Raw genomic sequence first — 13,591 nt, 5'->3', positions numbered from 1 at the left:
TGCTGCCCTTTTAGGTTTTTTCTAAGGGAGAGCTTTTCTTTGCACAGCTAGAAAAGGACCTGTAAATCTATGTACAAGTCTCGCTCTCTCTAAATTGCACTGCCAGCAGCACTCATCAGGTAACCCAGCACCTAACACACCTGGGTCTACATTGTGCCAATCTCTTAGGATGTACTCGTGGACCAGTAGTTATGGACCTGACTCACTAGTCAGACCAGTGAGCTGTGAACAAACATAAACTTCTCACCTCACATCTTCCCAGGTTTGATGCTGATTTGTTCAGTGACTTTTTACAAATTGGTTCTTACCTCTGGGCTGCAGGTGGGTGAAACCTTCCTTTGTCCCTCTGTTGGAAGGCTTTGCTATTAGAACTGAGGCAACCAGCATAAAGGGTGGCAAATGTATGATCCGCCTTTCTTCACTCTTAATATCTTATGTCCCTTCCACCCATTTGTTGCTGCTTAGATGTTTCTGCTTTTGTAAAAATTTTTTTCAAGATTTTACCTGATACCACCACAGTTTAACCATGCACCAAAAATCCCAAAGGCCAAAGAACATGCAGTGCAATTCCCTTTCTCTCCCCCAGGCTGGGTGCACATCTCTCTCTGTAAGGCAGTGCTTCTCCCTTTGCTGCTCTGGAAGTGTGCTGACGCACGCCAGTGGAGCCTCTGACCCGCAGGATATGGCTTTCTCTGCTCTGGCAGCACGTATGTGGCCTCATTTCCTGCTGAATGAGGAGAAAAGTGCCTAATCAGCACTCCAGTGCAGCTGACACAGCGCAGACTGACTGTTTGCAGAGCCTGGAGCCCCTCTCTCCCTGGGGCAGTGTTATTGAAATCATCAGCTTTGGTCGCTCGGGGTGAGACCTGCTGTGCAAATCCCCTTTGCCTCTCTGCAAAGTCACATCTGTCAGGAGAGGTAACCACAGCCTCTTGGCTTTTGCTGTCCTGTCCTCCCTCTCTAGCTGTTCTTAACCTGCCTTCTTTCTTTGAAAGGTCTTACTTGCATTCCCAAATCTGTCTCCAGAATGTGCTGCAGGATTCCTGTGAGCAGGGTTGTGGCTTGCCCTTACAGTAGTGCTGCAGTGTGTCAGAGGGACACGGTGGCATCCACTGCAACTCACACTGGGCTGCTTTGACAGGGTTCTAGCATGGAAAAAAGGTTTTCTCAAGGCTGCAGCTCTCACCATGTGTTGATGGGCTGGGGTGGGCTGCCTGCTTTCATACCTGATACACTGTTAAGGAGAGCTGTGCTTGTTCTCAGTGATGTATGGGAGTTTGCTCCCCATATGCAGCAATAAACTGTTTCTGAACTTTGTGCTCTTAACTTCCACCTGTGCTCTTAACTTCCATCTTTCAGGGCAACTACAGCATATCACTCTTGCACCCCTCATGCAGGCAGCGTGCAAAGATGCTCTCTGCCTGCCTAGAACCCACCATCGGAGACGCGAGCTATGGCCAAGTCTTTTTCAGAACCCAGCAGCTGGTAGCTCCCATGGCCCAAGGAATCCCAACTAAAAATGAATATTCAGTGATCAGAGAAGATAAAATCCAATGTTGCCAAGCATGAAGAGTGTTTGGACCTGCACCCAAATTTTCCTATTCCTTTAAAATTGCCAGGTGACCTTTGAACTGTAGCAATCCAGAATTTCTGAACAACGTGGTTCTGCTCCTGGTATTTTTCTATGGCTTTTTAGTGGATCAGCACGTGGAAAATATTGTTTTGTGAGCCCAGCTCCTTGTCAACAGAAAAAACAAGAGCTTCCAATTGTAAGCATCATGCTTTTTAGGTCTCTGAACATCATGCAATGTTTACACAGTGTTTGGGGCTTAGATCTTTTTTTTTTTTTTTGTGGCTATTTATTTCTGACTGATTGGAAAATATCTAGATAGATAGACTGATGTGGTTAACTGCAGATTTCCTTTCCCTCTGTGTAAAATGTCCTTCTTCCATTCCCTTTCCCTTTTTTCTTTCAGGGTCACGAATGAAGGATACTAACGTATCTGGGTAGGGTGTGAGGTTTTGTGGTTGTTGTGCAGCCATACTTTCACAAAGAGGTGAAATCCTTACTATTGATGCTGTAATGTATTTTCCATTTTCTCTTTCTTCAAATAAGAGCACATTTTGTTTTGGTGCAAGAAACTTGCTTTTGTTATTACTTATATGATTATGTTTGGGACTGAACAAAAGCACAGGGGATTTTGTATGTTTTTCTGAGCTTTTGTTTCACATTTGATCATTCCAATTTTCAGGGCACTGCTAATCCTGAGAAAAAAATGAGACCTGTAGGTGTTTTGCAGGAGTGTTTAGAGACTCTGTCATGTGTACTTCCTGCATAGTTAGGTGTGTGCAGGAGTTGAAGAGTCTTACTGTGATTTTCGTGTACAAAGACACAGTTCCAGCTTCATAAAGCTGTGTAGAGCAGTGTCAGCTTCAGAGAATGGTAGGTGGCAGTGTCATTTGGGAACCATTACAAAGTCCATTGCTGCTCCAGTTCTATCCTCCAAAAATATTACAATGTCACTTTTTGCTGGCCTTATTTCTGGCAGTAGGTGAGCAAATGTCACGCTAAGATGGATTTCAAAGGCTTTTCAGTGCATTGGTATGTTCTGGCTATGCATTTTCATTAGGCACCTGTTCCAGTAAAAATATTACTGACAGGACTTCAAGCTACCCCCTTGAGCCTGCTGATCCCCCTCTGCTCAGCTCAGAGAGGGCACAGACTCCAGAACCACACAGTCAGTGAGAGCTTTCCTGACAATGCACTGGGCTATCACCTGTTCTGGCCTGCCTTCCTCCCCAAATAAGTATTGCAAACAGGTTTGGGGAAAGACAAGTTTCTCTGAAAAACTTCAGGATATGGTTTATTTGTGAAGTCTCATGTTTCATGGAATTCAGTCTGTGCTTTCCACACAACCTGTGCTGGCACCATATTTTTTATGGACTTTATGTTCATAATTTTTCTCTGGACCTTCTCTCTAAGGAACTGACTGATATAAGGATGACTCTAGTGAGACAAAGCAATGATCCTTCTGGTTCAGTGTCCTTTTTCTGACTATGGCTGGAATAAACAAATACTTAAGGGCAGGGCAAACACACGGTACTGTGTTCCCAGGAGACTTCTCCAGCTTCATATGGTTTGCAGCATGTGCTGTCTCAGCAAGATGTGTCTCAGAGACTCACTAATCAGACCCAACCACTCAATGTGCTCCTTTGTCACTTAGGTCTGGGCTGAGGAGACAGAAGTTTTCTAGTGCATCCCTCCTCTGTGGACAGGGTGGCAGTTGTGGCTCACATGGTGCCAGATGTGATTTCTGATAGAGTAAGGCTTGATGGGAGGGAGAACATTTTAAGGTGAAGCTGATCATGAAACAATTGCTGCACTCACACAGGGATGGTTGAATAGCTGCTACACAGCTCCTGGAAAGTCACACTACAAAAGCAGTGAACTAAGGTCGGAAGGTGTAATGTACTTGTCTCGGATTTGTAAAGTTATGCTTGGATTTATTGTCACGAGTTTTCAAACATCTCTTCAACAAATTTTCCAAAGTAGCACATTTAGCCTTGATGTATCTTAAGAATAAATGCTTCCACATAAATTCTTTTGACCTACCTGCTTCTGTTCAGAAACCAGAAATATTACAAGACATGTACCCTTTCCCCTTCCTGATATTTCTGATCTGCTCTTACCCAGTCACTTGGATTGAGAGATTGTAGTGTCAAAGCAGAGAATTGAATGGCTGTGGAATGCAAGGTTTGAGTGAAGATGAATTAAAGGGAAGAATGTTGGACTAAATGAGATCTAAAGAGCTCTTCTAGCCTTGTTTATTTTTGAGACTGCTTTATGCTTTCTGTATGTTGTCTCCTTTAGTAGAAATACTAAATCCTTGAACACACCACAGGAAAAAAAAAATTAAGGTCTTTTTTATCTCAAGAAACATCCCAAGAAATAACAATATTTTGTCTCTGACCTACTTTGTCCCTCTTGGACACAGACAGAATCTTGCCCTCTGATCTCCATTTTCTACCATGTCTACCAATAGTTTCTTCTATTTCTGCTTTTCTTAAGGATAATAACTCCTTGATCAGATTTCTTATTTGGATAATAAATACTGTGACTCTGAGTTTCGAGTTTTTTTAAAACATTGCAAGCTGAAAACAAAATACCCATGCACATACTCACAGTGCAGTTTGTTGTCAAAAAAGCAGGGAATCCTTCCCTAACCTCAGGAATGTCCCTGGAAGATGTGCTGCACTTTTGTTCTGTTGTCAGGAATGGTGGCGCTACACTTTGGCAGCTGCTAATTTTAAAACAGATTCTTTAAACTTAAAAACAGAAGTAAAAGCCTACTGTTTCTTAAGGAATTCTTCCAGTAAATATCTTTATCAGAGACAGTTTAATCTGGAAACTTCAGTCAAATTTTGTATGCTATATAGGTTTGATGAGTGGTTGAACTTTGACCTCTGAGCCTCAGGAGGAGTTATGGATGAGACAAGTGGCTATGTTTCCTGCTGAGCAGTGAAATAATGAAAAAGTGTTTATCCAAATATCCAGTAGGTCTGTGAACTGCTTAAAAAGTTATCTCACTTGTGTTTTTAAGATAATCTTTCTGAAGAATTTTTGACCCAGCTTTGAATAAACAAAATATTTGTTTCATGTCCTTCAAATAGTGGGTATTTTAGAGTAGATTGTCTTTCATGTTGCAGATGAGGACATATGTTCCTCAATATTGCATCTAAGTGAAAAATGGGCAGATGCTGTAGCACATTAAAGGCTGTCAGGTACAGAATATTGTGTTCTTCATCTTCTTTCCTTTAAAGGTAAAAATAAGGAGCAAAAGATATATGTTGTCTGTTCATTTTCAAAGTACAGAAGTTCAAGTGCCATTTGTTAAATGATTCTTTGCAGAGAAAGAAGCCATGTCTCACATACTGCACATACCATAAGCTTGGATACATCCCTTAACCAAATATAGATATTTTTCTTATCATTGTTGTGGCCACGTGGAAAAGATGTAGGGATGTTATATCACCAAATCAGCTTGTATTTCTTCTGTCTGAAAAGTTGCCTTGGATAAGGTCTCAAATATGTACTACCTATTAAAAAAAAAAGAATCTGATTTTTTTTTTCTTGCATTCCTCTCCTTACATGAGAAGGCAATAGACAAAGTTGTCTCCTAAACCAGGAAGAAGATAACTGCTTCAACAGCAGGCCTGCGAAGGGCACCAAATTATTTGCATTGTTTGATGGAAGAGGAGAGGTCCTGACCCATTAAAAACTAGTGATTTTGATGTGGTAAAGTAGCAGCCAGATCCCTTTTGACTGTGTCTGGTATGATTTGCTGGCTCCATGGCTACATGGAACAATAGTCTGTGCAGGGCAGCTGGGACGTGGGCAGAATTACAAGTGAGCATCCATCAAATTCCCAAATTCCTCTGTAGAAGACTAAGAAGGCTTTTCCTCTGCACTTTCTAAATGACAGAAAACCTTGGCTTAGGATAGGCGGCTTTGAACTCGGGATTGTACCCTGGAAAAATGAAAAATTATTTTTGTCACCCATGAAGGCATTAAAAGTGTACTGTGATGATATTAAGCCAGATATTGGCAAAGTTCCAGTGGTGGCTTGGTTGGTTGGTTTGTTTTAAAGAGAATACTAATATTTGCACAGTTTAAAGAACACAAAACATCTCTTTGTGGAGAGCCTATGCTAGACTATTTCTACTCTGATGGCCAAAGTCAGTTTTTAATAATAGCAGTGGAAGTTTCTGATGGGTACTGTTGATGAGGAGGGCCAATAAGCAGTGGCTGAGTTGCTTTTCATGGGTTTGTGGGATTACAGCTAGAAAAACAGTGCAGTTTCTTGGAGCTACACTTTTATAAAAATGCATGTTGTCCATGGCAGACACTGAGCAAAGGCTTCCATCTGGGAAGTTACTGCTGAAGGGTGTCCTACACCTGAGACTGACTTCACCAGGCTGCAAGGTCTGTGTGTGTCTGAGAGGCTGTGAAGAGACACAAATGAGAAGGAGGAGAACTCACCTCCTTCTCTGGCACTCACAATAGATGTCATGCTGATCTTTAAGGGAAGTTTGTATTTGAATCTAGAAAACCTCTGAAGTTAAATCTGATGGGTGAGTGAGAGCATCTAAATTCTGCTTGACTGGCACATAAGGTATGTTTTACCTTGTAGTATCTTGTTAAATATTTGCTGGGATTCTGCTCTTGAAGGATGATTTATTCATTTATTTTGTTACTCAGACTCCTCAGTGCAAAGGCAGTCAACACTGACTGAAAAGAAAAGCTAGCCAGAAAGTGAATGATCGCAGTGCTAAACGACCATAATATGAGCCATGGAATAGGCAAGTAATTTTCCAAAAAGAAGTGTATTTGAACATTGCTCTGAAGAAAAAGAAAAAAAAAGATTACAGGGAAAAAAAGGAAGCAGGATACTATCTTTTAAAAGTAATAGCACACAATGCAGACTCCAAAATGTTCCATAATTGTTTGTGGTATAGCCTCAGAATAAGGAAGTATTATCATCAAAAAGAAGTAATTTGAGTGAAGCTGGAGATCATAACATTCCACTCACCCATTGAAAATGCCTACTGTCAAAACATGGCTTTCCGATAATAGCCAGAGACTTTCTCTGCTTCCTTTGATCTGTTAGCCTGTAACAAATATACTTTCCTTCTCTGACACTGAACTTAGGAAAGTAAACAAAATCAAAACCATATTCATACTCTGACTCACAGAAAAAAATATGCTTATAAATATGTCAAAGGCCTATGTTATGTTATTATAATTAGATTAATACACACATCTGCTTTACAATGAAATGTGAATAATGTGTCACTAATTATTAACATCTGTAGTTCTTTCTAGTGATGATATTTCCATTTTTAAATGCTGTACAATCTCCTGATTAATAAGATGTGAAAAAGCAGACTTGAAGTTTAAATTTAAAAATAATAATACCCTGAGTTGTACTTTGATGTTTTTCAAATCAGCATTTGTCCTCAGGGACATCTTGGCTTTCCATGAACTGTCTGTTTTGCCCCTTTCAGCAACCAGAACAAATGTTCAACAACTGGATTGATATTTCTTCCCTGTCTTCCCAGACAAATGTGTCTAAGCTTGCCCTCTCTTTACAAGAGTAGCTTTCGTGGGAGCTACTCTTGTAGCTTGTGTGTTAGAGAAGTTATGTCCTTTCAGCACTGCTCAGCCCTCTTTGAGAGCATCCCAATTTTCCAAAAGTGTCACTAAAGCCTTTTTTAGTTGTCTTGGTCACTCCTTCTCTGTTGAGTGTACTGTCTTGACCAGACTTAGAATGTTAAGATCAGCTATAAGATTTTCCTTCATCCCTGAATCTTAGAATACACAGTATTATTGAGCAGCCCACAGCTGCAGCCAAATCATGTTTTGTAGCCTATGCTGTCCAGACATCTCCAGAAGCAGCAGTGTTGGTGTTGTTATCATTGAACTTTCTAGGTCTTCTTTGCCATCTCATCAAGAATTATGATTCTGATAATATTTTTAGGCTCTGGGCATGGTTTTGGCTTGTGTGTTGAGTCACATACTGTTGTTTTGTACTCTGAATGCCATGAGCAGCTCCTGTATTTATTTCTTTACTTATGGTGTATTTGCATGCTATCATGGCCACCATATCAGAGCAACCAGCACTCTGTAAGCTTCAGTTAAGTCTGGGTGACTTCCTTTGCTTGTCAGATTCCAGATGTTTTGCCAGAGTTTATTTCTGGGTCTTTCATGGTCCTCTCTCTGGCTTTTCTGTGCATGTGTAACTTCACGCCAGTGATGAATTCTGCTCTTATCAGGGTTAGTCAACTATCATGCTCCCCCAACCCCTTTCCTCCCCACTCCAGAAAAAAAAAAATGTTCATCTTCCAAGTCTTAGATCTGCTACAAACTCCTTTAATACTTTCCATTCCCCCTGCATTAAAACAATCTTGTTCCATTTTTGCACAGAATGCAGTCCTCCTTAAGGTTCTGCAATCCATTTTCATTGTGAGCCTTTTGGCTGTCTTAATTGAAAACTAATAAAAACTTCAAGTGACTGAGAACCAACTTTTATCAGAAATAAACTGGCTTTCTGCCCAGTGTCCTTCTGATAGCATTCACTGTAACTGTAGAAACTGTGCAGGTCTTCTCTGAGGGTTTTGTTGACTAGTAGGGAGTTTTCCCAACTCTATTATCCATTTCTGCAGAATAGTTTGATTCTCCCTGATACTGTACTTTGTCCTGAGCTAACGCCAAGTCTGTGAGCCTGACAGCCTGTAAATGTGATATCTGAATGTGTCAGCACTGTTCGGCAGGGAACACCATCCAGCTGAGCATTTCCTTCTACACGGCTCACAGCAGCAGTTTTTAAAGGCACAGCTGCACACATGCTGTGAACACACTTTCCTCAAGACAATTGCCTTTCCAACCCTCACTTTTACACCCCACAATGGCGTTGTGGAGGACGAAAATTAAAATAACTTAATGCACCCTGCAGCCCAGGGCTGTGAATTCATTTCAGCTGCTTGCAGAGTGTTAATGGACACCATGCAGGCCAAAAAAGGCACAGAGAGAATCTGTCCCAATAGTTTTTAAAGCTTCACCTCTGTTGGTAATGGTACCTTTGAGATCTAATGAAACAGTTTTCAGATGTGGGTCTGGTCTCTGCTAATGCTTATGATTGTGAGCATACAAAGAGTATTGCCTACTCCAATGGGAAGTTTACTTGGGCAAAATTCCCACTGAGGTCAGCTGGGCTTTGTCCAGACCAATCCTTGCCTAATAAATCCCTTAATAGTAATAAGCATTGAGTTTGGAACTGTAGTTAAATATAGGAATATTTAAAATTAAAAAATACATGGGCTGAAGTCTCCTCCTGTCTGTACTGCTCTTTGCTAAATTAATTCCATCGTTACTCCCAGTCTTTGCTGGTGCGCAGAGTCCAGAATCCTGTCTCCTATTACCACATGAAATAACTAATGAAAAAGCCTCAGTTTTATACAATTTGTTTCAAATATGAATTAAGGGCTTTAAACTAGTGAACAGCATGACATCTAATGAGTCCTGCAGTATCTTAACCCTAAAATAAAATTGAGGAAAATTCTTGTTTTTCTCTAAATGAAAGTGTGATGGCAGAGTGGTTACAACACTTGGCATTTTGAGAGAGGTGTAAGCTCCCTTGTCATGACAGGGAAGAGTGTTTTCAAGTCAGGTGAAGAATCAGATTGTGCTGCTTTGAGGCTTTTCTTGGTCAACTTGGCTGTAAATGGGTACTAGTCATTCCAGCTGAGAATCAGAAATGCTGTCATAAAAAGGTCTATGATAACCATCTTAGTGTTTTCATCAGTGTGGTTTACCACAGAGTTGGCATGTGCCAGTCTGCTGGGCTGAACTGCCTTGGTGTAAGCTGTGGCCATTTTTCCTACTACTTCTGCTGAGAGATGTGTGTTTCCAGTGTAAGCAGATCTGTCTTCTGAGAGAAAGAAACAGAACTCATGAAGTTGGCTTCCCAACAGATTTGGTTGTGTGTTTGGTTAATATTTGCTAAACAAGGCCATGGATCTTAGTAGGCATCAGGTAACCTGCAAAGACAGATCTAGAGAAGGCCCTAGTCTGGGAAAAAGCTTGAAATGGGGTTTTGTGTCCTCTTTTTCTAGTTGCTTACCTTCATGAAGCATGCTGGAATGTAAATGTCATGGAGCCTTCTGCTCTTTTATCAAGTTCTGATAGAAATTGGCAAATCTGTTCAAATGATGAGAGGAGACCGCCCTTGGCGTGAGCTCTAAAATGCTCTGAAAGAAGAGATTCTGCAAATCACAGGACTTTTTGATGGATCCATACAGTCAAACATGAGCTGTGAAAGGATCTGCCATGGGCAGGTTACTACTCAGTGTACTGGGAAATGCCCTGAGCTCCGTCGTTGCAGAGACCAGTCAGGAAGCTCTGGATCCTGGCTGGCCAGGCTGCAGCCAGTGTGGGGATCACTCTGCTTTGGCCAAATCTTCACTTTCAGCTCAGGCAAAGTCTGGCTGACCCTGCTGTGGTAAAACATTTAACATTGCTTTAAAATCTGCTTCTCCACTTATGCCTTTTAACATCCAATTGCTCTGGGTGTTAAAAGACATAAGTGTTGAGGATGTTGAGTTTTAAAAACTCAATTGCTTTGATTTTCTCTTGATTTTCCCCCAGCATGAAAGATGCTGATTTTTACTCTCAGTGTATAGTTGCATCAACTTATTTAATGCCATTACTTTAGTATCAATTGGCAATGTCCAGAAGGACTAAAAGACCTGTTTCCAGAATGAAACAGAAGAAATTCTCATCAGACAGGCCACAGTCAGGTACCACTGTTAGACACTGGGATTTTCCCAGGAAATTGCAGGATGCAACACAGGAACTTTGAGAACTGTGAAGAGGGTTAAATCCAAGTTAAATCCATACATTTCTGTAGTGTGTAGAGATTCTGCAAATAAATATGTGAATATTTGTCTTTTACACTGAATTCCTGGAGCTCCTACCCAAGTCAGCAAAAGCCTCCTATTCTCCAGAGTCCTTATGTATGTGCTTAACTAAAAGAGGGGATTTTGAGAAGAATTTCTGTGGAGCTCTATGTATTTCCTATCAGCTGCTTCCATGTGGGAATCAAGCCATTTATGTATACAGTTCCTGACTCTGGGGCAATTAAAATCTCAGCCATAATGTTATATTAACACAGAATTCGGTGTGCCTAATGACATATTAAATCTTCCTAAATTATAGCTAAATTACAAAAAGGACTAATTTACCAAAACCAGTTACTAAATGTTTAGAAAAGGAAGCTAATTGAATTATCCCTTGTTTGTCAGAGACAGATAATCTCCTTGTGAGAAATCTCATTTTTTCTGAAGCATGATTAATTGGCCTGACGAGTCAGAGATTATGACAAATTATGCAGGAGAAGATAATAGATAATAGTAGGAAGGCTTGGGAGCAGAGAACTAGCAGCTCTTATTTGGTTTGGGGCCAGGTACCAGTTCTGGGTTCCCCCTGATCCTGGTATGGTGTTCTTTGCTGCTGCTGCTGGAAATGAGCCTTCCTGCTCTCACAGACACCTTTGCTCTTTTCCCTGACATGCTCAGAGCCTCAGCCCAATTCTGATCAATAACACCACCTCCCCAAGAAGGATGCCTGAAAAAACATGTGCTTTTAGGTCAATTAATACTTTCTACTGAATAATCAACTACATGAGATGTATTTTGAATTTTCCTTTAGTCATAGTAGGAAGGCATTTATGACTCATACAGGAGGTACAGTCACAGCTTCATCATCTTGTTTGAAAAGCCTGGCAGGTATTGGATCTGAATCAAAAGTTTATTGGTTATGTTGATGTTACATCACATGGGTTTGAGAATAATTTTCCATTTGCACCATCTTGTATGTGTAGATCATGCAGTAATAGGAACTAGATTTGAGTTATTGTCTCATTAACATTATTTGAAAAATGTTATGAATTAGATCTGCATTATTTATTAATGTGCTGAAAAGCAAGGTATATTTAAAATTATAGTGGGTGTTGCCACAGCTATATAACTTGAAGACTTAGTGTTTCCAGTAGAGTATCAGATAGTGTAAAACTCCCAAATTAAATAATGACTGTTGGCACCGCTCTGTTTTTTCTGCTGTTCTGACTGCTAAAACAGTGATTTGATGCAAGTATAAGTTCACATATTCTGCCTTTTCCTCTGCAATCACTTTTTACCCCTTCCCAATATCAGTTAGTTCTCTCTTTAGTTCTTTATATCATTGGTTTGCTTATAAGAGAAAGCGAATTCTTGGGCATTGCCAGCCAAGTCCCTGCGAACCTACTACTGTCCACAGTCCCACACCACACACATCCAGTCATCTCCTCACACCAGGACCCCCTGAGGTACCTGAGAGGCATTCTAGCTCTAATTTGGGCACTGCATCCCTTTGGCAGGAAGGAGCACACAGTGGCCTTTTCTTCTGAGTAGATATTTTGTGTTTTGCATGCATTCCAAGGTAGCAGCCCCTTTGAAGAGGTCCCTTCAGGAGCTCCTGGGCACTCAGCACAGCTTTCTGTTGCTTCCCTGGTGTCACTCTAATGACTTTAAATATGAAGCAGATTAAAACATACAGAGGTTGTTCCCAAAATAGGTGAATAGTCAGTGGTTTATATTCATTGGAGCATTTCAGTCATTTTTAATCACAACAGAATATGCTTGCATCTGGTCCCAGCCCTCCAAATCCTCCCTCAATACTGTGGAGTAATTGAAGAAGATGATTAAAGGTAATTATTTTAATTGCTCATTGACTGAGGAAGATTTCTGATAGTGCTGGATAGGATCTGATCTGTAAAGGAAAGGCCATGTGCACTGTCTGCATCAGGACAGATCCCCACCAGCAGTGGTGTGAGGGGTGCAAATGAACCCACTTGCATCCTGCAAGCAGACTGTGGACTATGGCACAGAGGGGGCATGGGGCAGGAAAAATGAGACAGACTTTTTGTCTGAATGCAAAGACAGGATGTGTGCACTGTGCCACTTCTCTTATGATGCATTTGGGCTTGTTATTAACTCAAAGTGTTCAAGCCCAGTGCAACGTCACTGACTTTGCTGGGGCTCCCTTTGGTGCAGCTGTCAGTGAAAGCTGAGGTTGGTCTAGGAATTAAAGCCAGAAATACTAGAATTGAAACCACATATATTCAAGAAGGTGAAATACTTAACGCCTAACCATTCCAAAAGTAGCATTTGTGTTGGAGGCAGTAGTAGAGAAGAATGATGATTTACTAGGTAGCTCACCCATGTTGAGCTTGGAAAACTTTGTATTCTTTGCTCTGCTGATCCTGCACTGGCCTTTGCTGCAGCACTCAGGCGGCTCCATGTCTCATTTCCCCTCTGGGTTAAGAGTGAACATGCCTTCTTAGGACCATGTGAATTGTTTTCATGATGCATTAGCATGAAAATTTGTACAAATTCACTGATAGGCAGGGCAAAGGCCTTTGTATAACTATATACTATCTATGGAATTAACCACTTCTGATAATGGAAGAAAACTACACCAGAAAACAATAAATTTAATACTTTTGTCTTAGTGACATTGAGCAGAAGTTTGCTGTAGGGTAGTAGGATTTTTTAGGAGAGCACTGGCACATGCTTGCAATGCTCTTAGGCTTCATCTAGATGTTTGCTGTGGCAAAGAGGCTATTGGAGAAGGTGGACCTCTGTCAGACCAAGGTTGACTATTGTAATATACCCTGTGTGTAATGAGAGCAATTTGAAGAAGTTTGAAGAAGAAGTTCAGAATTAACAGAAGTTTGAATCTATAGGTCCTATTTGTATAGTATAAACATCCTTTCTTTATCAGGTCTGTTAGCTAGGTACTTTATTTGTTTGTGTTTTCCCATATTTCCTTGGTGAGTCAAAGAATTTTAATAATCTTTTTTATTTGATTAAGTGCAGTTGTGAGAAACAAAAAAATATGCCTGAATAAAAAGATCTGAGTTTTCATTTACTGGCAGCAGAGAAGCCAAGAAAAATTCATATTGCAAATGTTTTGACTACTGACATTTGCCATCTT

This window comes from Sylvia atricapilla, chromosome 8, assembly GCF_009819655.1.
Source record: "Sylvia atricapilla isolate bSylAtr1 chromosome 8, bSylAtr1.pri, whole genome shotgun sequence".
In the NCBI taxonomy this organism is placed as follows: domain Eukaryota; kingdom Metazoa; phylum Chordata; class Aves; order Passeriformes; family Sylviidae; genus Sylvia; species Sylvia atricapilla.
The sequence above is the reverse complement of the archived record's forward strand: the minus strand, read 5'-3'. Positions refer to the sequence as shown.